Source organism: Pseudophryne corroboree, chromosome 6, assembly GCF_028390025.1.
Source record: "Pseudophryne corroboree isolate aPseCor3 chromosome 6, aPseCor3.hap2, whole genome shotgun sequence".
Classification (NCBI taxonomy): Eukaryota; Metazoa; Chordata; class Amphibia; order Anura; family Myobatrachidae; genus Pseudophryne; species Pseudophryne corroboree.
In genome coordinates this window covers 783,768,868-783,792,537 of record NC_086449.1, presented here as the reverse complement: position 1 = coordinate 783,792,537, position 23,670 = coordinate 783,768,868, and the positions used below count along the sequence as shown (strand labels likewise).

The 23,670-nt window shown below is 44.2% G+C and overlaps 1 long non-coding RNA gene across 1 annotated transcript in view; it reads left to right on the top strand.

Moving 5' to 3' along the window:
* Window positions 1–23,670, top strand: part of LOC134935728 (uncharacterized) — a 218,803-nt gene that overhangs the window by 131,880 nt on the left and 63,253 nt on the right. Inside the window, exon 3 of the long non-coding RNA XR_010180373.1 lies at window positions 10,150–10,270. This is a non-coding gene — a long non-coding RNA (uncharacterized LOC134935728). The remainder of the gene's footprint in view (window positions 1–10,149; window positions 10,271–23,670) is intronic.

Sequence of the window (23,670 nt, the reverse complement as noted above, 5' to 3'; positions counted from 1 at the left end):
GAGAGTGTCACAAGAATCAATACCTTACTATTTGAAAAAGGGTTTATTCCTTAAATAAAGAAGTTTTTGTGTAGTTCTTCATTTTAAATACGCTTTTCATTTTTTTATTTATGTAGCAAATACTTAAAAAATATCTTGTAACTTTTTTCTGTTTCATGTATACTGTATGTGAATCTATATATAGATATATATATATAGAGAGAGAGATAGATAAACAGCTTTATATAGATGGATATATATATATATATACACTGCTCAAAAAAATAAAGGGAACACTAAAATAACACATCCTGGATCTGAATGAATGAAATATTCTTATTAAATACTTTGTTCTTTACATAGTTGAATGTGCTGACAACAAAATCACACAAAAATTATCAATGGAAATCAAATTTATTAACCCATGGAGGTCTGGATTTGGAGTCACCCTCAAAATTAAAGTGGAAAAACACATTACAGGCTGATCCAACTTTGATGTAATGTCCTTAAAACAAGTCAAAATGAGGCTCAGTAGTGTGTGTGGCCTCCTTGTGCCTGTATGACCTCCCTACAACGCCTGGGCATGCTCCTGATGAGGTGGCGGATGGTCTCCTGAATGATCTCCTCCCAGACCTGGACTAAAGCATCCGCCAACTCCTGGACAGTCTGTGGTGCAGCGTGGCATTGGTTGATGGAGCGAGACATGATGTCCCAGATGTGCTCAATTGGATTCAGGTCTGGGGAACGGGTGGGCCAGTCCATAGCATCAATGCCTTCGTCTTGCAGGAACTGCTGACACATTCCAGCCACATGAGGTCTAGCATTGTCTTGCATTAGGAGGAACCCAGGGCCAACTGCACCAGCATATGGTCTCACAAGGGGTCTGAGGATCTCATCTCGGTACCTAATGGCAGTCAGGCTACCTCTGGCGAGCACACGGAGGGCTGTGCGGCCCCCCAAAGAAATGCCACCCCACACCATTACTGACCCACTGCCAAACCGGTCATGCTGGAGGATGTTGCAGGCAGCAGAACGTTCTCCTTGGCGTCTCCAGACTCTGTCACGTCTGTCACATGTGCTCAGTGAGATCCTGCTTTCATCTGTGAAGAGCACAGGGCACCAGTGGCGAATTTGCCAATCTTGGTGTTCTCTGGCAAATGCCAAACGTCCTGCACGGTGTTGGGCTGTAAGCATAACTTCCACCTGTGGACGTCGGGCCCTCATACCTCCCTCATGGAGTCTGTTTCTGATCGTTTGAGTAGACACATGCACATTTGTGGCTTGCTGGAGGTCATTTTCCAGGGCTCTGGCAGTGCTCCTCCTGTTCCTCCTTGCACAAAGGCGGAGGTAGCGGTCCTGCTGCTGGCTTGTTGCCCTCCTTCGGCCTCCTCCACGTCTCCTGATGTACTGGCCTGTCTCCTGGTAGCGCCTCCATGCTCTGGACACTACGCTAACAGACACAGCAAACCTTCTTGCCACAGCTCGCATTGATGTGCCATCCTGGATGAGCTGCACTACCTGAGCCACTTGTGTGGGTTGTAGGGAGGTCATACAGGCACGTGGAGGCCACACACACTACTGAGCCTCATTCTGACTTGTTTTAAGGACATTACATCAAAGTTGGATCACCCTGTAGTGTGTTTTTCCACTTTAATTTTGAGGGTGACTCCAAATCCAGACCTCCATGGGTTAATAAATTTGATTTCCATTGATAATTTTTGTGTGATTTTGTTGTCAGCACATTCAACTATGTAAAGAACAAAGTATTTCATAAGAATATTTCATTAATTCAGATCTAGGATGTGTTATTTTAGTGTTCCCTTTATTTTTTTGAGCAGTGTATATATATATATATATATATATATATATATAAGCAGCAAATAAGGACGGCACTGGGAGACTTGTCAATGCATTGAAAAAAGTACAAGTGCTTTTATTGCAGTGTCAACGTTTCGGGGTCAATACCCCTTCGTCAGGATAAATAACAGTACATTTTACAGTGTTTAAATACCTGTGTTGTTGTAAGTAGTGATGTGCACCGGAAATTTTTCGGGTTTTGTGTTTTGGTTTTGGGTTCGGTTCCGCGGCCGTGTTTTGGGTTCGGACGCGTTTTGGCAAAACCTCACCGAAATTTTTTTGTCGGATTCGGGTGTGTTTTGGATTCGGGTGTTTTTTTCAAAAAACCCTAAAAAACAGCTTAAATCATAGAATTTGGGGGTCATTTTGATCCCATAGTATTATTAACCTCAATAACCATAATTTCCACTCATTTTCAGTCTGTTCTGAACACCTCACATCTCACAATATTATTTTTAGTCCTAAAATTTGCACCGAGGTCGCTGGATGGCTAAGCTAAGCGACCCAAGTGGCCGACACAAACACCTGGCCCATCTAGGAGTCGCACTGCAGTGTCAGACAGGATGGCCCTTCAAAAATATTGTCCCCAAACAGAACATGATGCAAAGAAAAAAAGAGGCGCAATGAGGTAGCTGTGTGACTAAGCTAAGCGACCCAAGTGGCCGACACAAACACCTGGCCCATCTAGGAGTGGCACTGCAGTGTCACGCAGGATGGCCCTTCAAAAAAATACTCCCCAAACAGCACATGACGCAAAGAAAAAAAGAGGCGCAATGAGGTAGCTGTGTGACTAAGCTAAGCGACCCTAGTGGCCGACACAAACACCTGGCCCATGTAGGAGTGGCACTGCAGTGTCACGCAGGATGGCCCTTCAAAAAAATACTCCCCAAACAGCACACGATGCAAAGAAAAAAAGAGGCGCAATGAGGTAGCTGTGTGACTAAGATAAGCGACCCAAGTGGCCGACACAAACATCTGGCCCATCTAGGAGTGGCACTGCAGTGTCACGCAGGATGGCCCTTCAAAAAAATACTCCCCAAACAGCACATGATGCAAAGAAAAATGAAAGAAAAAAGAGGTGCAAGATGGAATTGTCCTTGGGCCCTCCCACCCACCCTTATGTTGTATAAACAGGACATGCACACTTTAATGAATATCATTTCTGTGACAGGGTCTGCCACATGACTGTGACTGAAATGACGGGTTGGTTTGGGCCCCCACCAAAAAAGAAGCAATCAATCTCTCCTTGCACAAACTGGCTCTACAGAGGCAAGATGTCCACCTCCTCCACATCGTCCGATTCCTCACCCCTTTCACTGTGTACATCCCCCTCCTCACAGATTATTAATTCGTCCCCACTGGAATCCACCATCTCAGGTCCCCGTGTACTTTCTGGAGGCAATTGCTGCTGGTGAATGTCTCCACGGAGGAATTGATTATAATTCATTTTAATGAACATCATCTTCTCCACATTTTCTGGAAGTAGCCTCGTACGCCGATTGCTGACAAGGTGAGCGGCTGCACTAAACACTCTTTTGGAGTACACACTGGAGGGAGGGCAACTTAGGTAGAATAAAGCCAGTTTCTGCAAGGGCCTCCAAATTGCCTCTTTTTCCTGCCAGTATACGTACGGACTGTCAGACGTGCCTACTTGGATGCGGTCACTCATATAATCCTCCACCATTCTTTCAATGGTGAGAGAATCATATGCAGCGACAGTAGACGACATGTCAATAATCGTTGTCAGGTCCTTCAGTCCGGACCAGATGTCAGCACTCGCTCCAGACTGCCCTGCATCACCGCCAGCGGGTGGGCTCGGAATTCTTAGCCTTTTCCTCGCACCCCCAGTTGCAGGAGAATGTGAAGGAGGAGCTGTTGACGGGTCACGTTCCGCTTGACTTGACAATTTTCTCACCAGCAGGTCTTTGAACCTTTGCAGACTTGTGTCTGCCGGAAAGAGAGATACAACGTAGGTTTTAAATCTAGGATCGAGCACGGTGGCCAAAATGTAGTGCTCTGATTTCAACAGATTGACCACCCGTGAATCCTGGTTAAGCGAATGAAGGGCTCCATCCACAAGTCCCACATGCCTAGCGGATTCGCTCTGTTTTAGCTCCTCCTTCAATGTCTCCAGCTTCTTCTGCAAAAGCCTGATGAGGGGAATGACCTGACTCAGGCTGGCAGTGTCTGAACTGACTTCACGTGTGGCAAGTTCAAAGGGTTGCAGAACCTTGCACAACGTTGAAATCATTCTCCACTGCGCTTGAGACAGGTGCATTCCACCTCCTTTGCCTATATCGTGGCCAGATGTATAGGCTTGAATGGCCTTTTGCTGCTCCTCCATCCTCTGAAGCATATAGAGGGTTGAATTCCACCTCGTTACCACCTCTTGCTTCAGATGATGGCAGGGCAGGTTCAGGTATTTTTGGTGGTGCTCCAGTCTTCAGTACACGGTGCCTGAACGCCGAAAGTGGCCCGCAATTCTTCGGGCCACCGACAGCATCTCTTGCACGCCCCTGTCGCTTTTTAAATAATTCTGCACAACCAAATTGAAGGTATGTGCAAAACATGGGACGTGCTGGAATTTGCCCAGATGTAATGCACGCACAATATTGCTGGCGTTGTCCGATGTCACAAATCCCCAGGAGAGTCCAATTGGGGTAAGCCATTCTGCGATGATCTTCCTCAGTTGCCGTAAGAGGTTTTCAGCTGTGTGCGTATTCTGGAAAGCGGTGATACAAAGCGTAGCCTGCCTAGGAACGAGTTGGCGTTTGCGAGATGCTGCTACTGGTGCCGCCGCTGCTGTTCTTGCAGCGGGAGGCAATACATCTACCCAGTTGGCTGTCACAGTCATATAGTCCTGAGTCTGCCCTGCTCCACTTGTCCACATGTCCGTGGTTAAGTGGACATTGGGTACAACTGCATTTTTTAGGACACTGGTGAGTCTTTTTCTGAGGTCTGTGTACATTTTCGGTATCGCCTGCCTAGAGAAATGGAACCAAGATGGTATTTGGTACCGGGGACACAGTACCTTAATCAAGTCTATAGTTGGCTCTGAATTAACGTTGGATACCGGAACCACGTTTCTCACCGCCCAGGCTGCCAAGGCCTCAGTTATCCGCTTTGCAGCAGGATGACTGCTGTGATATTTCATCTTCCTCGCAAAGGACTGTTGTACAGTCAATTGCTTACTGGAAGTAGTACAAGTGGTCTTCCGACTTCCCCTCTGGGATGACGATCGACTCCCAGCAGCAACAACAGCAGCGCCAGCAGCAGTAGGCATTACACTCAAGGATGCATCGGAGGAATCCCAGGCAGGAGAGGACTCGTCAGACTTGACAGTGACATGGCCTGCAGGACTATTGGCTTTCCTAGGTAAGGAGGAAATTGACACTGAGGGAGTTGGTGGTGTGGTTTGCAGGAGCTTGGTTACAAGAGGAAGGGATTTACTGGTCAGTGGACTGCTTCCGCTGTCGCCCAAAGTTTTTGAACTTGTCACTGACTTATGATGAATGCGCTGCAGGTGACGTATAAGGGAGGATGTTCCGAGGTGGTTAACGTCCTTACCCCTACTTATTACAGCTTGACAAAGGCAACACACGGCTTGACACCTGTTGTCCGCATTTGTGTTGAAATAATTCCACACCGAAGAGCTGATTTTTTTGTATTTTGACCAGGCATGTCAATGGCCATATTCCTCCCACGGACAACAGGCGTCTCCCCGGGTGCCTGACTTAAACAAACCACCTCACCATCAGAATCCTCCTTGTCAATTTCCTCCCCAGCGCCAGCAACACCCATATCCTCATCCTGGTGTACTTCAACACTGACATCTTCAATTTGACTATCAGGAACTGGACTGCGGGTGCTCTTTCCAGCACTTGCAGGGGGCGTGCAAATGGTGGAAGGCGCAAGCTCTTCCCGTCCAGTGTTGGGAATGTCAGGCATCGCAACCGACACAATTGGACTCTCCTTGTGGATTTGTGATTTCGAAGAACGCACAGTTCTTTGCTGTGCTTTTGCCATCTTAAGTCTTTTCTTTTTTCTAGCGAGAGGATGAGTACTACCATCCTCATGTGAAGCTGAACCACTAGCCATGAACATAGGCCAGGGCCTCAGCCGTTCCTTGCCACTCCGTGTCGTAAATGGCATATTGGCAAGTTTACGCTTCTCCTCAGACGCTTTTAATTTTGATTTTTGGGTCATTTTACTGATCTTTTGTGTTTTGGATTTTACATGCTCTGTACTATGACATTGGGCATCGGCCTTGGCAGACGACGTTGATGGCATTTCATCGTCTCGGCCATGACTAGTGGCAGCAGCTTCAGCACGAGGTGGAAGTGGATCTTGATCTTTCCCTATTTTTTTAACCTCCACATTTTAGTTCTCCATATTTTAATGCGCACAACTAAAAGGCACCACAGGTATACAATGTAGATGGATGGATAGTATACTTATGGACGACGAGTGACGACACAGAGGTAGGTACAGCAGTGGCCTACCGTACTGCTATATACAGTATAATGGACCTGGTGGACACTGTCAGCAGACTGCTAAACTAGTACTACTAGTATAAAGAAAAAAAGCCACCACAGGTATACAATGTAGATGGATGGATAGTATACTTATGGACGACGAGTGACGACACAGAGGTAGGTACAGCAGTGGCCTACCGTACTGCTATATACAGTATAATGGACCTGGTGGACACTGTCAGCAGACTGCTAAACTAGTACTACTAGTATAAAGAAAAAAAGCCACCACAGGTATACAATGTAGATGGATGGATAGTATACTTATGGACGACGAGTGACGACACAGAGGTAGGTACAGCAGTGGCCTACCGTACTGCTATATACAGTATAATGGACCTGGTGGACACTGTCAGCAGACTGCTAAACTAGTACTACTAGTATAAAGAAAAAAAGCCACCACAGGTATACAATGTAGATGGATGGATAGTATACTTATGGACGACGAGTGACGACACAGAGGTAGGTACAGCAGTGGCCTACCGTACTGCTATATACAGTATAATGGACCTGGTGGACACTGTCAGCAGACTGCTAAACTAGTACTACTAGTATAAAGAAAAAAAGCCACCACAGGTATACAATGTAGATGGATGGATAGTATACTTATGGACGACGAGTGACTACACAGAGGTAGGTACAGCAGTGGCCTGCCGTACTGCTATATACAGTATAATGGACCTGGTGGACACTGTCAGCAGACTGCTAAACTAGTACTACTTGTATAAAGAAAAAAAGCCACCACAGGTATACAATGTAGATGGATGGATAGTATACTTAAGGACGACGAGTGACGACACAGAGGTAGGTACAGCAGTGGCCTACCGTACTGCTATATACAGTATAATAAATGGACCTGGTGGACACTGTCAGCAAACTGCTAAACTAGTATAAAGAAAAAAAGCCACCACAGGTATACAATGTAGATGGATGGATAGTATACTTATGGACGACGAGTGACGACACAGAGGTAGGTACAGCAGTGGCCTACCGTACTGCTATATACAGTATAAAAAATGGACCTGGTGGACACTGTCAGCAAACTGCTAAACTAGTATAAAGAAAAACGCTACCACAGGTATACAATGTAGATGGATGGATAGTATACTTATGGACGACGAGTGACGACACAGAGGTAGGTACAGCAGTGGCCTACCGTACTGCTATATACAGTATAATGGACCTGGTGGACACTGTCAGCAGACTGCTAAACTAGTACTACTAGTATAAAGAAAAAAAGCTACCACAGGTATACAATGTAGATGGATGGATAGTATACTTATGGACGACGAGTGACGACACAGAGGTAGGTACAGCAGTGGCCTACCGTACTGCTATATACAGTATAATAAATGGACCTGGTGGACACTGTCAGCAAACTGCTAAACTAGTATAAAGAAAAAAGCCACCACAGGTATACAATGTAGATGGATGGATAGTATACTTATGGACGACGAGTGACGACACAGAGGTAGGTACAGCAGTGGCCTACCGTACTGCTATATACAGTATAATAAATGGACCTGGTGGACACTGTCAGCAAACTGCTAAACTAGTATAAAGAAAAAAAGCCACCACAGGTATACAATGTAGATGGATGGATAGTATACTTATGGACGACGAGTGACGACACAGAGGTAGGTACAGCAGTGGCCTACCGTACTGCTATATACAGTATAATGGACCTGGTGGACACTGTCAGCAGACTGCATTTATAGAATAAAAAAAAAAGACACCACAGGTATACAATGTAGATGGATGGATACTTAGTATACTTATGGACGACGAGTGACGACACAGAGGTAGGTACAGCAGTGGCCTACCGTACTGCTATATACAGTATAATGGACCTGGTGGACACTGTCAGCAGACTGCGTTTATAGTATAAAAAAAAGACACCACAGGTATACAATGTAGATGGATAAATACTTAGTATACTTATGGACGATGAGTGACGACACAGAGGTAGGTACAGCAGTGGCCTACCGTACTGCTATATACAGTATAATGGACCTGGAGGACACTGTCAGCAGACTGCATTTATAGTATAAAGAAAAAAAGACACCACAGGTATACAATGTAGATGGATGGATACTTAGTATACTTATGGACGACGAGTGACGACACAGAGGTAGGTACAGCAGTGGCCTACTGTACTGCTATATACAGTATAATGGACCTGGTGGACACTGTCAGCAGACTGCGTTTATAGTATTAAAAAAAAGACACCACAGGTATACAATGTAGATGGATGGATAGTATACTTATGGACGACGAGTGACGACACAGAGGTAGGTACAGCAGTGGCCTACCATACTGCTATATACAGTATAATGGACCTGGTGGACACTGTCAGCAGACTGCGTTTATAGTATTAAAAAAAAGACACCACAGGAGTGTTTTTCAGGCAGAAAAACGTATACTGGTGGTCACTGTCAGCAAAACTGTGCACTGTACTCCTGCTATAGCTGCTCCCCAGTCCCCACAATTAAGCAGTGTGAGCACTCAGCACAGATATATCATGCAGCACACTGAGCACAGATATGGTATGGAGCATTTTTTTCAGGCTGAGAACGGATAAAAAACTGGTGGTCACTATTAGCAAAACTCTGCACTGTACTCCTCCTAACAGCTGCTCCCCAATCCTCCCCACAATAAGCTAAGCAATCAGATCAACTGTGTAACTATATAAACGGAGAGGACGCCAGCCACGTCCTCTCCCTATCAATCTCAATGCACGTGTAAAAATGGCGGCGACGCGCGGCTGCTTATATAGAATCCGAATCTCGCGAGAATCCGACAGCGGGATGATGACGTTCGGGCGCGTTCGGGTTAACCGAGCCATACGGGAGAATCCGAGTATGGCTCGGACCCGTCTAAAAAGGGTGAAGTTCGGGGGGGGTTTACACAAGGACAACCTTCGAAGAATTTTTTGCGACGCAAAAATGGATGCTACAAGTGTAGTGGCTGCACTACGTGCAGCTACTTAATTCAGGGGGATACCTTTCTACACTCTCATACAGGGAAGAAATACTCCATAAGGTACCCCTTGACTTGTGACTCCAAGTTCGTAATTTATCTTCTTACGTGTCCTTGCGGACTAACCTATGTCGGCAAAACCGATTGTGCATTTAAAACGAGGATGGCACAGCATCGGTATGCAATAAGGGAGGCCACCAAATTGGGTAGCAGTGATCAGCCTGTGGCACGCCACTTCATGCTGGCCAAGCATGGAATGGCGACCCTGCGTTATAAGATCATAGATCATGTCCCGTTCTCTTTACGAGGGGGAAACCCGTCTAAGAAATTGCTCCAGGTCGAAGCCAAATGGATATTTACTTTAAATACACAATACCCTAGAGGGTTAAATGAGGCATTGAGTCTTAAATGTTACTTGTAATAATCCGATGTGTTAGGTATATCTATACCCTGCTATTATTTACAATGGAATACTGGTCACCATTGTGTGAGAGTTATATTATGTATTGGTATCTGTATTAACGCATGCAATACCTCTAGTGAGTTACTGTTTGAGATGTGTGTGCACTGTATACACTGGATCTGCTGGATGAGTCTGCCGGAGTTTTAATCTTTCTCTTTTTTTTTCTTTTTTTTCTTTGTATATTCATTTTTTATTCACAGTATATGTTTTGGTAATCAGCGCCATGTTCGTTTTTATTATTGCACAAGTGAGTTGTTTCTATGAAATGCTGAACACTGACATAGCGAGTATCAGCTGGTGGATTGTTTACTTATTGTCACCATGATTACCTATCCCCAGAGCCACGGAGCGCTGGCTAGACGGACCGGAGCCGCGTCACTTCCTGTGGGCGGAGTGACGTCAGGACCGGAAACCCAGGCAGCGCGGCTGGAGGCGGCGGTGTGGACCTCTTACAACATAGGTATTTAAACACTGTAAAATGTACTGTTATGTATCCTGACGAAGGGGTATTGACCCCGAAACGTTGACACTGCAATAAAAGCACTCGTACTTTTTTCACTGTATTGACAAGTCTCCCAGTGCCGCCCTTATTTGCTGCTTGTATATTGTGGAGATTTCACAGGAGGAGAAGGCACGGGAGCAGCTGCTTGAATGCTGGGGAGCGTGAGGAGTGCCGGGTCATATTTCTGTATGTATATATATATATATATATATATATATATAGATAGATAACGATAGATAGATAGATAGATAGATAGATAGATAGATAGATAGATAGATAGATAGAGAATTAAAATACAATTTACTTATATCATTGCTCACATACAATACATCCAAGAGATGCAATAAACAGTATCAAATAGCGTAGCCTCAGGATACCCGTACACTTGTTTCCGGATTACAGCAGGCAGGCAGATTCTCCTGGCTTCAGCAGTATGTAAATCATTTGTTACTTCCTGGAGGGGACCTATGATGTAACCATGCCCACCTTCTGATAGGCCACACCCAAAATGTTTCATCACAACCAAGGACATCCCCTGGGGAAGTTTTTGGTTGTGACAAAACAATCAAGGACTAGCATCACTGTAAACTGGATTGTGGACTGCTTTTAATCTTCTAGAGACTACCTGCACATAACCAACAACCTTGTGCATATACAGTACGTATATATATACACTATATATATATATATATATATATATATCTAGAGAGAGAGAAATGTGGTGGTCCTACACCCCTTAAGCAGGGTAACCAATGTGTCAACTATTACACTAAACGTATTTGTGCCTCCACTCAAGCCCAATAAAGATTGTTAATATATGGAATGGATTTAGGAACACCCCTGAGTATTCAAACATACTAATGTCAATGATTTTCTATCTTTTAAGGAATGCAACTTTAATAATTTACTGTAGCATGGACATCAATACTTAGAATAGAATACAGCTAATTGTACAATTATTTGCAGCCTCGATATTGCAGTGTATTCACAAAGGACAAAGTACAAAACATTGACACTTAATTGCACTAGCTTTAAACTAAAAACAATACTACTTTAAATTATAGTCTTTCTATACTGTAATATCCACCCCAGATATATTATGTATTATATGTATTACAGGTTGAGTATCCCATATCCAAATATTCCGAAATACGGAATATTCCGAAATACGGACTTTTTTGAGTGAGAGTGAGATAGTGAAACCTTTGTTTTTTGATGGCTCAATGTACACAAACTTTGTTTAATACACAAAGTTATTAAAATATTGTATTAAATGACCTTCAGGCTGTGTGTATAAGGTGTATATGAAACATAAATGAATTGTGTGAATGTAGACACACGTTGTTTAATGCACAAAGTTATAAAAAATATTGTCTAAAATTACCTTCAGGCTGTGTGTATAAGGTGTATATGTAACATAAATGCATTCTGTGCTTAGATTTAGGTCCTATCACCATGATATCTCATTATGGTATGCAATTATTCCAAAATACGGAAAAATCCCATATCCAAAATACCTCTGGTCCCAAGCATTTTGGATAAGGGAGACTCAACCTGTACTACACAGACACAGACAATAATAACATGCACTAAGCATATGCATTTACGTGAGTTATCCTGTAGTAGAGCTGTGCTTATAATTAGCCCAGTTTACAGTAGGTGAAGAGTCTTACATGGCCAATTGATCATTGGTGCACATTGATGTTAAAATGAATTTGTAAATAAGAGAACACTGTAGTATTTAGGATTTGGTGAACCTTACAAATTAAAATAATGCTTGACTTAAGAAATGCTGTTATATATATTGAGAATCCATTTTGTCTGAGAGTGATAGAATTTTATATATTTGCAGCATTTACTTAAATAATTGCTTTACTGGAACACAAACCTTTATTTTGTCTCTATACTGCTTTCACTTTGGATGTTTCATGAAATTATAGGTAAAATAGTTTGTCTCTGTCACAGCTGAATACATTCTTGTCAGTCCTCAGTGTACTGTAATTTAGCTAGGTTACATGCAGCTGTTTATTAGTTATGGGCCCTACACACACGGCGATATGTCGCCGAGGTGCCTGACGGCCAATACGGCCGGCAGGTGACCTGATGATGGGGGGGGGGGCATGATGGGGGGAGTGAAGTTTCTTCACACCCCCCGTCACCCGGCTCCATAGCAGTGCATGCTAATATGGACGAGATTGTCCATATTGGCCTGCATGCATAAGCGACGGGGCACCAACGATGAACGAGCGCATCGTTCATCGTTGATACCTACACACTGAACGATATGAACGCATTCTCGTTCATTAATGAATGAGAACGTTCATATCGTTCAGTTATATCGCCCAGTGTGTAGGGCCTATTAGGTTTAGAGAACCTCCTTAATACTCCAATGTAGTAGGATGTCAAAAGCTTTGAGAAGTGTAACCTCTATCCTCTCACTATATATCAGGATTTAGTTAGCTAAATATGCTTCTGAACAGTGGGGTTTGATTTCTCTGCTTAAGGTGGACATACATTATACAATTATCTGGCAGATAATCTGAAATATCTGGCTGGTTGGAATGAAAATCTGGTAATGAATGAGAGCAAATGACAATCAAGCATTTGCTCCCAAACACTGGAAAACGGACAAAACCTGTCCGTGATTTAACCAATTTGTATGAACACCAGTTTTTGTCCATTTTCCACGGTTTGGGAGCAAATGGTTGATTATCATTTGCTCTCATCCATTACCAGATTTTCATTCCAACTAGCCAGAGCTGGTAGATTATCTGCCAGATAATTGTACAGTGTATGCAAAGCTTTAGTCTTTAAGGCTATATTAGTATATTAGCCTGTTTGCAGCTGCTCTCAAAATAATAACATAGTCTGTAGTGCTGTAATAATAATTGTTCCTTCATGCAGATATTTAAGTCTTATTCAGAATTACTGCAGAGCTGGGTGCATACTTGCCTACCTGACCCTCTCCATGAGGGAGAAAATGCTCTATTCCTGGACTTTCCTGGTAATGTATGATTGCCATCACCTGTGGTGAGCTAGTTAATTGATAAGAAAGGTGTTTCACCACAGGTGATGGCAATCATACATCACCAGGAAAGTCCAGGAACAGAGCATTTTCTCCCTCATGGAGAGGGTCAGGTAGGCAAGTATGGCTGGGTGCTTGGTGTAATGTATTAAGACAAACCTTCCATTGCACATGCAGGTTGGCAGCCTGACACTTAGCAGAAATCTATTTTACTCCTGACTGGCCACCTATCAGCACCACCCCTCTTGGAACAGCTCTCTCCACAATCCATACCTGTATCACAGGAAGTGAAACTTGCTCCTCCTTTGACCTTCTCCCAGCTGCCTTGTCAGTCACAGGACCAAATGAAAGAAGCAGTCCTTTACTGCTGCTTCGGAGTTGTCTTTCCCTCAGTGCGATCAGATATTCCCTCCTCAGCGGCACATTGCTGCACAGCACACCCACTCACTACAGGTACCTCACGCATGCCTGTCTGTTAAGTGGAGATGCGCTATTTATAGCTCCCTCAAGGACCTATTTATAATTTGCATCCTATTCCCTGAAAACACACATTTTTGGGAGATACCTACAAATATTTAGTAGCACCCCAATGTATGCTGGAGGGGCCGCAGAAGATTCTGTGTCTACAATATCTGCTAAGGTCTCTCCATTTCCAAAAGAAGACGCAGCCCCCATAGATTTCTATAGGAATGCAATGCTGTCAGATTTACCAAGCCTTCTGGAGTTTGGCCCTAACACCAACTGATGATGGCATTGTGCTGCTTAGGCAACAGAGGGTTCTTCACCGCACATGTGCAGGAGTCCCAACACAGGAGTCAACAGACTGCTAATGCAGAAACATTTGAACACAGGAACCCGCAATAATATTTTAATTCCACCCAGATATAAGTGTACTTGTGAAAATTCAAATGATGAATAAAAGTGTGCTATTGAAACAGTGTCCAGTCTTGCATGATTAAAACAGGTTCATTTGGCTTGAGCATAGAAAATACAAATAGCAGCGCTATGCTGGTAATAGAATTACATGCATTCTGCCTACAAAATAAAATGGTTGAATACCGTGTAAGTGATACCCATGAATTTTTTTTTAAAGTTGTTAAAAATGTAATAGAACTTTGTTAAATATATAGGTGCATAGAAATGTTTAAAAACAATTACAATTAATTAGAATCAGCTTCACCAAAACAATTTATATAATTTCATCAGTCCCCAAATAAATTTACAAATGAAGCCTGTTACTAGTAATACCTCCAAGGCAGTCACAGTCAATGGTTCATATCAAGCCACCCTTCCTGGATACAGAGTAAGCTTTTGGTAGGAATTTATTTACCAAGAGCATTAGCCACTAGAGCAGTGGTTTTCATCCTTTTTTTACTCGCAGCACACCGAACAATGTTTTAAAATTGCCAAGGCACACCATCCGTTCCCCACAGAAAACCCCCAAAAAACACACATTGGCCCTCACAGTAATAAAAAATCCACACATACATTGGCCTACACAGAAAAAAAACAATGACATTGCTCCCCACATAAATCATGTTGCTCCTTACACAAATCCTATTGCTCCCCACATAAATCATGTTGCTCCTTACATAAATCCTATTGCTCCCCACATAAATCAATCACATTGCTCCCCACATAAATCCTATTGCTCCCCACATGAATTATTCACATTGTTCCCCCCATAAATCCATAAATTCTATTGCTCACCACAGGAGAAATAACATAACAAATATTAGTCCCTACCAGTCAGCTGTCCTCCCTGTCCCTCAGTGGCGGGGGTTGTTCATAGTGGATTGCTGCGAATACTGAGCAACGGGCGGTCGGGCAGGTGTGGATGTGGGTGGGCAAGGAAAGCTATGGATGCAGGCGAAAATTGGAAGATGTGTATGCAGGCGGGTGGGCTGGCTGGGTGGTGAGATGTGGCGGCCGTGACCTATGATAATCACACCGCCGTATCATCAAGGCACAGGTCACAGCCGGAGCATGAATGATCCTCTAAGAAGAGCCCGAGCCAACAGTTTACTCTGGAGGTGCAGGAAGCTGCTCTGGCTCCGCGGCACACCTTGCACACTGGTTGAAAAAGCCTGTACTAGAGGAATGCTTCCCAAAGAAAGAGTCCAGTATGACTTAAGCCCTCAATTGCATTCGGTGGAATGGATATCTCCAAAGTAAAGACATTCCAATTGTCCAAGGGGCTTGTGAGGCTTGTGAATAGGAGGCTGGTCCAGGCAGAGAACTTGGGGTCTTTTAAGAATTAATGGACGGTGAAGAAATGCAGTCCTGACATGTTTTGCTGTCTCCAAGTTTCAGATTTATCAAAATTAATTTATCAAGTGTGAGTTTGAAACAGTGTCCAGTCTCGAGTGACACTGAGGTCTATTCATGAAGCAATGAAAAGAGTGAAGAAAAGGACCAGTGGAGAAGTTGCCCAGAGCAACCAATCAGCTTTGAACGAAGCATTTTTCAAGTACATTCCATAAAATGTAGGAGAGATGCTGATTGGTTGCCATTGGAAACTTCTCCACTGGTCTGTTTCTCCACTCTTTTCACTGCTTCATGAATTGACCCCTAAAAGAGGTTCATTCAGCTTGAGCTCTCATTGGTATCTCAATAACGGGGGTTGGTGCAACCTATATACTCTGAAAGTAAATACACTTTCAGAGTTGTTTTTATTTGTATTTCTTGATCCTTACTATCAGGGTGTTTACTATGAGGTGCAGCTGTGAATTTATACCAGCACAAGATAGGGGCTTTTCTTTCCCTTCTTTTCATCTATATGTATGTATACAATATACATATGTTGTGACAAAAAAAATAAAAAAAACTTTAATCCAACATAGAGATATATAATGGCCCTCATTCCGAGTTGTTCGCTCGCTAGCTACTTTTAGCAGCATTGCACATGCTAGGCCGCCGCCCTCTGGGAGTGTATCTTAGCATAGCAGAATTGCTAACGAAAGATTAGCAATTCTGCTATTAAGTATTTCCTTGCAGTTTCTGAGTAGCTCCAGACCTACTCCTAGATTGCGATCACCTCAGTCCGTTTAGTTCCTGGTTTGACGTCACAAACACGCCCTGCATCAGGCCAGCCACTCCTCCATTTCTCCAGCCACTCCTGCGTTTTTACCTGGCACGCCTGCGTTTTTTTAGCACACTCCCTGAAAACGTCCAGTTTCCGCCCAGAAACACCCACTTCCTGTCAATCACACTACGATCAGCAGAGCGATTGAAAAGCTTCGTTCGCCAGTGAGTAAAATAGCATAGTTTTGTGTAAAATTGCTTAGAGCGTGCACCCTGCTGTGCATACGCATGCGCAGAACTGCTGGATTTTAGCCTATTAGCAATTCTGCTAAAATTAGCAGCGAGCGAACAACTCGGAATGACCACCCATGTCGGCAAGGCCACATGCTTTTCAGCCTTAATCATGACATTCATCAGGGACCGCATCTTTAAAGAGAGAAAGCTGTGAAGTAGACAGCTCTCTTGCTCACTGGTAGAAGATGCCAATAGTCAATTTCAATAAGTCAACAAAGGGCAAGAGTCAAGATGAAAAAACCATTGTGAAAAGTTGAGGATCCTGAGGATGCATTTAGATAGTGTACAACTCAATTAGATAGTGTACAAAATTTACCGCGGCTAATTGGATTTCGTCCTAAATGTGGAATGGCACCTGCACTACAATGCCTAGTAAATAGTGAACAATGGTTAGATACAGAAGTGCCTTGGAGAGAGATACCATTTGGTACCTCTCAAATTATTCTTGAATATCCAACACTCTCTCTTGACATTGGTTTAAACAGTCAAGGATGCCGGGTATGACGGAATCACAATAACAACATACAGTATAATGAGTTTCCTTGGATTACATTGTTGAGTCAAATAAATGGGATACAGTTAGCATACCGGCGCTTGGTACTATGCCAGTAATGTGACCGATGCCGGAATCCCAACATCGCTCGGAACCCCGGCACCGGAACACCGACTGCCAACATGCCAAAGGTAAGTATCGGGGTGACTGCTAGGGTTAGGAACTAGAGGGGGGGTTAGCCATAGCCACCAACCCCTGAGTCATAGTCCTAGCCACCACTCCTGGACTCTTAGCCCTAGCCACCCCCCCCCTCAAAACTTAGGCCTAGCTGCCACCACAGACGGGGTTAGGGTAGGGGACATGGGAGGGGTAAAATAATTACACCATCCCCTGTCTGCATTTTCTTTGTCGGGATGCTGTGCTGGTCATGTGACCGCAGGCATCCCGACCACTGGGAGGGTGTATCACACCCAAATAAACTAAATGTTTTTACAAAGTCTCATCCCATCTATTTTGTTTAAAATATGACAGACTGAATCTGTTGCAACCTTTTTTTAATAGAATATAACACATTTTTAATAATATAAGGGTTTTAGTACAACAACAACAATATTGTTACTATGGAGATTACTAATCCCCTTCTGCAAGACATATTTAATTTGATTTTAAAAAAAGATATTTGAATATTATCTTAGACTTTCAAAGAGTAATTTTCAATTTCTGTTGAAAATTACTGTTAAATTAAATTCAGCATTGTCTTTCAAAACCCATTTACAGTATTTCCACAGTAGTTACAGGAAATCACAAAAATCATCTTAGTCAGTCCAACTCCTGTTGCCAATGAAAATCAATGAATGGATATAAGCTCTTGTAAGAAATCCAATAATCAGATAATGGATGAGCACATTCTTGGACATGTTGTGCACTAGCTGCTTATTTATTCTTATGTTACACTATTTAATGGATTATAGTTCTACAACAAAAATACTCAGCATTTTTTCTTTAAGGAAACATGGTAATAATTTTCCATTTGGTTATTAAAATGCATTAATAAGGTTTTGTAGAGGTGGTGCCAAGACAAGTAACATCAACAGCAAATCTCCCTCATGAGTGTTTATGTGTATATTATCTGCGTTGAAATATGGACTACACTGCTGCACAGTCTCCGTGATGCTCCTTTGGGGAGGCACCAGTCTTTTACCAAGATGGCCACCATTTGGTCTTCAGCACATGTGCGGCACCATCTTGTCACAGTGGAGCACTGATGTTTTCCACTTAATTCCCAAATACCCTATGTTATACAAAGTCCTGCTCTACCACCAGGGGTGTAGCAAGGATGGCTCCAGTGGAGCACGAACTCCTGGCACCAAAAAAGTTAGAGGGCGCAGATGGGGCACACACTGACTCGGACTCAGAGAATTGGTGGGGAACAGGTCAGGCAAGTGGTCACAGCAGGAGACACTGACATCCAGCACATGCCGGAGCTCTGCCCGCCCTCTCTATATGTTTTACTGTCTGCTTGTAGCTGTGCAGCCGAGTTACTTTTGTCTTGCTGCCCTCACTGCTGCAGCACCTATCTTTGCCCTGGATACTGTAGCGCCTGTCTCTGCCCCGGATGCTGTAGCACCTCTCTCTGACCCGGTTGCTGCAGCACCTTTCTCTATGTTGATGCCTCTCTATGTCCCAGCTGCTGCTGCAGCACCTCTCTGCTGCTACAGTACCTTTCTCTACGTTGATGCCTTTCTATGTCTGAGCTGCTGCTGCTGCAGCACCTCTCCCTGCAATAGAAGCTGAAACATAACATGTATAAATGGCTGTTTTGTGGTGTAACGTGTATAAGCGCTCTACTGTGGTGTAACGTGTATAAGCGCTCTACAGTGGTGTAACGTGTATAAGCGCTCTACTGTGGTGTAATGTATATAAGCGGCTCTACTGTGGTATAATGTGTTTAAGCGTCTCTACCGTGTGGTATAATGTGAATAACGGTCTCTACTGTGTGGTGTAAAGTGATTAACGGAAACTACTGTGTGGTGTAGTGTGAATTGGTTCTATTCTGTGGTCACACCCCTTCCCCATGAAGCCACAACCCTGTTTTAAACTTGGGGGGGGGGGGGAGCCCAAAGAAAACTTTCACCCTGACCTTTACAAGGTTTAGAATCATCCCTGTCACCAATTTGGAATTTGTAAATATTTTTTTATTTTAAAATATAACATACCACCACATGTTGGCCAGGCCCCCAATTCAATACAGGGGAGGGGGTACCGTAACATACCCTTGCTCCGGGAACCATGGCACCTAGCTACACCTCTGGCTACCACCAAGCCACACTGCTACTGCTTGTATATGCACCGATACCCTCATACATCACTGTTTTCTGTATGTTCCACTTAAGCTCCGCTCCATTCTGATCATAACTGTATGTAAATGTGAGTATGGCTGCACATAAAACATACTACTGCCAGTGGAATCACTACAGAGGGGTGGGTGGTGGAGCCCTCACACAGATATCACCCGCAGTGGGGTGACACCAAACTGCGGACTCCTGCTCAGTGACAGGTGCCGGGTGCTGCACTATAACATTACATGTAACACCCAGCTCCGGTCACTGTGTAAGAGCCAGCACTGAAGCCACTGCAGTCTCCTGGACCCCCACAGTGATGAAAAAGGGGGTTCGGGATTCAAAGCCATGACCCATCCCACCAAACCACACCCCATCCCACCAAGTCACACCCATCCCACCAAGCCATACCCCCTTTTTTCAGTGTGCTGGTATGGCGAGCATATATCATTCATTGGAATTAGTGACAGCCCTGGTACTGCTCAATAAACCACACCTTTGACTTTACTGTATCTTAGATACAATGCCGTAGAAAATACTTAATGTAACTTCTGTGTTGCTCTAATAAAGCCTATACAATTCTATTATTTCTTAAAAAGTACTCATAAAACTAAAAACTTTGTTTTCATAAAATTTCGATTCTTTTGATACTTTTGCAAATATCTATATCCACATCCCTGCTTACAAAGAATAATTAACAAAACAAAGATAGAAGAGGTGAGAGGTAAAGCTTTAGTCCTTGATCAATTTTTTATTACAGTCTGATTCTGTATAAGGCTCTGTAATTTCTATGTGCAAGAGATGCATCTGAAATCTGACAGAGTGAGCACAACTTAAAACAGCCAGCAATTCCGATTACATGCAGTGTAACTGGGTCTATCATGTATGGCCCCCCACACACAAGAGGGCCCCCACAGAGTAGGAAGCCCTTCCCCTCTGCATCACCTGACCCCCGAACACACATGAAATTATTATTATTATCCTTTATTTATATGGCGCCACAAGGGTTACGCAGCGCCGAATTACAGAGTACATATGCACATAATCAAAACAGGAAAACAGTGACTGACAGTTGATGACAGTATAGGACAAGTACAGGGTAAATAAACATAGTTACAACAGCAGATGACACTGGAATAAGTATCAGGTGGCAGAAGACTGCTGGATTTGGTGCAGTTGAAGATTATTAAAGTAAGAAAGGATAAGCACGTGAGGGAAGAGGGCCCTGCTCGAGAGAGCTTACATTCTAAAGGGAAGGGGTAGACAGACAGGGGTGACACAGATGGGGTACATAGCGAGCATGGAACAGAGGGTTAGGATGAGATTTGTCTGGGTTTGGTGAAGAAGGGTCTTGAGAGCCCATTTGAAGTTTTGTAGAGAGGTGGAGAGTCTGAGGGGGAGAGGTAGGGAATTCCAGAGAAGTGCTGCAGCATGTGAAAAATCTTGGAGGTAGGAGTGGGAGGAAGTAATCTGTAGGCAGGAGAGTCGGCGTGCATTAGCAGAACAAAGAGGACGGGTGGGAGTGTACAGGGAGATAAGGTCAGAGATGTAGATGGGAGAGGAGTGGGTGAGGGCTTTGTAAGCGAGTGTGAGAAGCTTGAAATGGATTCTGAAAGGGAAGGGGAGCCAGTGAAGGTCTAGTAAGAGAGGAGAGGTGGACGTAGTGCGTTTGGTGAGGAAAATGAGCCAGGCAGCAGCATTGAGGATAGACTGGAGGGGAGAGAGATATTTGTCAGGAATGCCAGTCAGGAGGAGATTACAGTAGCCAGTCTGGAGATGACCAGTGAGTGGATAAGAATCTTAGTAGCATCCTGGGTCAGAAAGGGTCTGATCCTGAAGATATACTTTTTAGATGAAAATGGCATGTTTGTGAGAGGTGCTGAATGTGTGGTTTGAAGTAGAGGGAGGAATCAAGGATTACTTCAAGACAGCACACTTGGGGGCTAGAGGAGATAGTAGTGCCATCAATAGATAATGAGATTGTAGGAGGTGAGGTTATGCGGGAGGAAGGGAAGATGATCAGCTCGGTCTTAGACATGTTAAGTTTAAGAAAGCGCTGGAACATCCAGGAAGAGGTAGCAGAGAGACAGTTGGAGATACGAGTGAGGAGAGCAGGGGAGAGGTCTGGAGAGGAAAGATAGATTTGGGTGTCATCAGCATAGAGATGATATTGGAATCCAAAAGAACTAATGAGCTAACCTAGTGAGGACGTATAGAGAGAGAAGAGAAGAGGACCAAGGAGAGAACCTTGGGGTACACCTACAGTTAGTGGAAGTGAGGGGGATGTGGAGTCATGGGAGGAGACAGAGAATGAACGGTCAGAGAGGTAGGAAGACAGCCAAGAGAGGGCAGTGTCACGCAGACCAATGGAGTGAAGGATTTACAGTAGGAGAGGATTGTCCACAGTGTCAAAAGCAGCAGAGAGATCAAGTAGAATAAGTAGAGAGTAGTGTCCCTTAGATTTAGCAGCATGCAGGTCATTGCATAATTTTGTAAGGGCAGTTTCAGTGGAGTGGAGAGGACGGAAGCCAGACTGGAATGGGTCAAGCAGTGAGTGTGAGGAAAGAAAGGAAGTAAGGCGGTTGTAGACAATACGTTCAAGGAGTTTGGAGGCAAAAGGGAGCAGAGAGATGGGCCGGTAGTTGGAGAGAGTGTTTGGATCAAGGGTAGGTTTTTTTTAAGAATAGGAGAGATGAGTGCATGCTTGAAGGCAGAGGGGACAGTGCCTGATGAGATGGAGAGATTGAGAAGTTGGGAAAGATGGGAACAAGCAGAAGGAAAGATGTAGCAGAGGAGGCAGGAGGGGATAGGGTCAAGTGGGGAGGTGGTGAGCGGACAGGAACAAATTAGGGCCATGACTTCCTCTCCAGATGCATGGGAGAAAGATGTCAGAGTTGGTGTGAGGGAAGGGGAGGGGTGGTAAGGGATGGGAGAAGGCTGGTTACTGATAATCTGGTGTGATGTGATGTCCTGACATATGGAGTCAATTTTGGATGTGAAGTAAGTGGCAAAGTCAAGAGCAGAGAGTGATGAAGGGAGACGAGGTGGAGGTGGGCAGAGGAGTGAGTTGAGAGTGGTAAAGAGGCGCTGGGGGTTGGAAGACTGGGAGAAGTATGACTGTTTAGCAAGAGAAAGGGCAGCACTGATGGATGAAAGCATAAGTTTGAAAAGGAGGAAGTCTGCCTTAGAGCATGATTTCCTCCAGTGTCGCTCAGCAGTACGTGAGCATTTTTACAGATATCTGGTGCATTCGGTGTGCCAGGGTTGAGGTGTTAATTTGCGAGGGTGAATAGTGGTTGGTGGAGCAACAGAGTCAAGAGCAGAAGTAATGGATGCATTGTATATGGAAGTGGCTTGTTCAGGGTATGAGAGAGAGAAAATAGGAGAGAGAAGTGAGTCAAACAGGGAGGAAAGGAATGTGGTGTCAATAGCCTCAATGTTACGCTTCGTGATGGTAGCCTTGGGAGGTAGAGATGGGGAAGTCAAGAGAGATAGGTTAAAGGAGAGCAGGTGGTGGTCAGAGAGGTGAAATGGGGAGTTGGAAAAATCAGAAATATCACAGCGGTGAGTGAAGACCAGATCCAGTGAGCTCCTATTCACATGGGAGAGTGAGGAGGTCCACTGGGAGAGACCAAGTGAAGAGGTGAGGTTAAGGAGTTTAGAGGCAGGGGATTGTGTGGGGATGTCAATAGGGATCTTGAAATCGCCTAGGATAATGGAGGGAATGTCAGAAGAGAGGAACTGAGGAAGCCAGGAAGCAAAGTTGTCAATTAATATGGAAGCAATGCCAGGGGGGCGATAAGTGACAGCTACTCTAAGATGGACTGGTTGGAAGAGGCGGATAGTATGGACCTCAAATGTAGAGAATGTAAGGGATGGTTCTGGTGGTATGAGTTGGTAGGAGTAACTAGAAGGTAAAAGGACCCCAACACCACACCCAGGTCACGGTGTGTGTGAATGTGAGGCCCCCAGCAGAGAGAGCAGCAGGAGAAGTAGTGTCAGAGGGCGTAATCCAGGTTTCAGGTTTCAGTAATGGCTAGGAGGTGTAGGGAGTTGGAAATGAAAGGTCATGAGTGGGGACCAGTTTGTTACAAACAGATCTGGCATTCCAGAAGGCACAGGAGAGGGGGTGTGAGTTTGTGGGAGAGATGTGAATGAGATTATCAGGGTTGCTGTAGCAATG